Consider the following 4,375-nt stretch of genomic DNA (forward strand, 5'->3'; position numbering starts at 1 on the left):
CTATATGAGTATAAACATCCATAGAACTGATTAGGAACGTTAGACTTTGCCTGAACTGAAGTGACATTTGAATGGAAAAGTTTCTGTAACTTGTTCATTTAGTTAACTTTGAGCAGCCATATCTTTTGACTTAATCATGCATTTTAGAAATCATTTGCATGTATTGAAAGTTCATATTCTTAGCTTAATATCTGGGTAGTTTCATGCAAGTTCATTTAGAATTCGTTAGTCAAGTTTGGAGCTGAAAACATAGCTGAACATTCTGTAAATCAGCTTTCTTGTATTTTGGAGTCAGTCACCTTGATTTCCAAAAACCGTACATTTAAGTTGGTTATTTGAAGTTTGTTTCTTCATAAAAGTTGTAGCATACATCTTAAATTTTATTCCAGAATTTGAATCACTTAAAAAGGATTTCTTTAGATCAAGATATGATTTTTCAAAGTTCAGGGTCTGCAGTAAGAAATTCTGCAGATCAGTTTTCTGTGTTTTTGACCCAGCTGCATTTTTACTAAAACCTGTGGCTTTCAGTTGAGTATTTGAAGTTATTGTCTTCATAAAAGTTATAGTACACATGTTAAAAATCATTCCTTCTCTTAAAAAAGAGTTCTGTAGATTAAGTTATGATTTTTTCAAAGTTAAGGCTCTGCATTAGGAAATTTCTGCAAATCAGTTTTCCAAGTTTTGGACCAAGTAACCTTTCTATTAAAACCTGTACGTTTTGGTTCAGTATTTGCAGTTTGTGTTTTCACAAAAGTTTTGGTGGACATCTTAGTGATCATTTCAGAACTGAAATCTCCTGAAAATGGTTTATGTACATTAAGTTATGAATTTTTGAAGTTGAAGGTCAGCTTTAAATGGTTTCTGCATTTGTTACTATTTTACTGTTTGTTCGTTTTGTTTTCAATGGTTTCTTTCATTCAAACTTGTTTAGATTCACCACAAACTGAACACACACATTCTCAACTTTCAAACAAAGCTTGTGACATTATCTTCCAAATTTATTTGAGATACTTATGCCATTTTGAAATCAGCTATGTGTAACAATTTTTCTTCAAAATAAACATGCATCACATTTTGCTTATTTTTTAGCACGTCAAATGTCATCTTAATGGCCTGAGATTTTAGGTACTATGTTTTTGAGACTTATGCTTTAAAGCAAAGTATGTTCTTAAGCCATACGATAGCTTTGTATTTAAAATTAAATGTGTGCTTTTGGATAGGATTGTGAATTGCATTCGGATATCTATTTTTATGCAGGGACATGTACATTGGTAATAGCTTGGAATCAAGGTAGGGGGATCTAGGGAACCTCTACTCATTCGTATTGTGTGCATATATGTTGCTTGATATATTTGTTTGGAATGCTTGGATATTTGATAAAATTACATGTTTAAAGTATGAGTTGTTTATAGTTCGATGCATCATTTAGTAAAGACATTTGAAGGATAAAGGTGGTGAAGGGAATATGAAATTGATCTTTTGCGTAGTTGAGTCCAAACCTCAGTAGGAACCATGTCTAAGGTATGCCCGTGGTTATTGTGCAATTAGTATAGGAATGATAAGGGTAATTCGGGACTGGAGAAAGGGGAATGGACAAGATGACTAGCAAAAGAGGGCTAGGGATTGATTTTGGTGAAGTTGTTCATATAGTTGAGTATGCTGAGTCACCTTCTTGGTAAAATACATGGTATGGGACATGTAGGCTCAGTTTATTCTTCTATGTGGATTAACTGGAGTAGAACATCCATTTATGTATATTATGTGATCATTGTATGATAATCTTTGTTTGGAGAGGAATAGCTCCCTACTGAGCCACAGGTTGAGCTCACCCCTTTACAGTCTTGTAGGTTATGAAACAGGAGAACAATAACAATTAGTGATTAAGACGTAGAGTTAGATGGAGTTCTAAATGTGTCAGAGCTTCATTTAGGAAGAGAGTACCCTTAGTCATTTTGGTTGTATCCAAATATATATTGAAATGATCGAGAAGTCGATTCTTTTAAGCTGTCATTTGTTATTTTCGTTTCCTTTAGCTTATTTTTATTTTAGCTCACTCCTCAGGTTTTCGGGAAAAGAAAAAAAAAATCTATCCTAAAATTTGGGGCGTGACAGTACCTATGTACTCCTCATATACCTATGTGTGTTAAATTTCACAGGATTTGGTTAATATTTGGTTTGTCAAATTGCTTGCCAAAAACAGTAGCACATTCAGCCAAAAGCTGAATTTTTTGGGTTTTCAGATTTTTGCTTCAACTTTGAGAAAGCATAACTTCCTATCCAAGGCTTTGTTTTCAAAACGTAAGCCATGTACTTAAAGCTTGTAATCCCATCTTTACAATAGGCTTTGGTTCATAAATTTTTGTTAGATTTGAGTGAGTGGAAAGTGAAGCCAAAAACAGCATCTTACACACTGTTTTGACACAAGGCTGACAGATGAACCTTGTTCTAACTCAGTCTTTTCTTTAACAACTGATTTCTATGTTTTGCAGTAGCTCTTTAAACAACTTTTGAGTCTTATTTTGTATTTGTTTTATAGTTTAGAGTTTCTTATTTATGTATATTACTTGTGACACAAAACCTCAACACACTTCCTATTTTCTAATCAAACAGTACAACCAAAGAATCATTTAGATATGATTATATATAGCAATCAGTTTAAGACATACAAAAATTCTAGATCAACTCATTCAGCAATCAATGCAAAATTCCAAATCAAAGAACAAACATAAAGAAAGCACAAATGCTCCAAATCAATTTGGTCATAAAATTGACCAAATTCTGAGAAAATCAAGCTAGATAGACATCAAATCCTCAATCAATCCTTAAAATAATCACAACCCATTATCAAATTACAGTAGATCATCCATTCATAGTCTTTAGTAAAACGAATGACAACTGGAACATAGACAAAGAAGAAGGTATAGAGGGTTGAAGGAGAGATTGCACAATAATCAACACAAATCAGAGAACTAGACCCAAATTGATTCTAAACAAAAACCCAAACACCCAACAACTAATTCATACCTTAAATTCTTCAAATTGAGGAGAATCTTCTGAGGTGGAGAACTAGAGATGAACGAAGAATCTTCCGAATCTTCTGCCGTTCGGTTCTTCTCAGTTGGGTTGGGTGAGTTCGACCACAAATACTATACTTACACAAGGCCCCTGCAGAGGAAAAGTTTCCCAGCGAATAGAAGATGCTCTCCTCTTCTCTTCACTTTAGGTTGTGCAAATCAATTTGTTTTAGGTTTTCTAAATTCTGTTTTTATTTTTTATTATATTTTTTATATATAAATTATAAAATTACATGCTACCTCATAAATAAGTTACTAATATTGAATAATATAAGCCGTTAGATATATTCAAAGTTACTATATCCAACGGTCAAAGAATATTCAAAAGAGTTGATGCATACTACACATCAACTCACCCTATAATTTTCCTAAAACCATGGATTCAATAGTAAACCAATCAAATACCCAGCAAACATTTCACCAAAAAATTCAAACTTTAACACAAAAATTAAAATATCAGAAGAGAAAAAAATCTTTGGCCATTGATATTCCCAACAGTAACAGTGGTCGGATGAGGAGATTTCAGCCTTCAAATCATGTTTTATGAAGAAGAAGGACGAACTGCAATGGATCTGGGGAATGACTGGGCTCTTGATAAAAGGGGTTGATTAGTCTTCACTCTTGAGAGAGAAAGAGATCGATGAAGAAGAGAGAAAGGAGGAGAGACCACCTCAAATATGAGTACTCACAATAACACTAGCTAAAGGAGGTTGAGAGCAAAAACAGGTGTTAAGTAGTACCATTTATTTTTGTACTCCCTCACACCAAACACAGAACAAACCACTTAGTACCTCTTATTTAGTTAAATATCATTTAGTCTCATGTACCAAACAAGCACTAGATGTACTGAAATCTAATAAGCAACAATATAACTACTTCAAAAACTGGTACGCTCACAATTAAGCAAGCCTCTACTCAACCGACAACCTCACCCAGCCTAGAACCCCTGTTGCTTTACCTGAGCCCCGGAACAAGCCTAGCCCAACCTGCATGCACCCGTTCATCTACAATTAGGGCACGTTTACTTACATGGAATGAAATTGAAAAGTGAGGGAATGATTCCGGCAGAGGAGAATTCCAGCGTTTACTTACACATGATGGAATTGGAATGGGTGTGGGTCCCACCTCCTAATAAGGAATTGATTCTTTGACAACCTTGAATTGTAATACCAAGGGGGAATGTGGGATTAGGAATGATACCATCAGGAATGAACTTTTATTCTGAAAATACCCTCTTTAATTTTATATGCTAATAATATTGAGGAATTTGTTTAAGATGCTAATAATTTCAATTTTTTTTT

The sequence above is a fragment of the Fragaria vesca genome, linkage group LG2 (assembly GCF_000184155.1).
Source record: "Fragaria vesca subsp. vesca linkage group LG2, FraVesHawaii_1.0, whole genome shotgun sequence".
Lineage (NCBI taxonomy): Eukaryota > Viridiplantae > Streptophyta > Magnoliopsida > Rosales > Rosaceae > Fragaria > Fragaria vesca.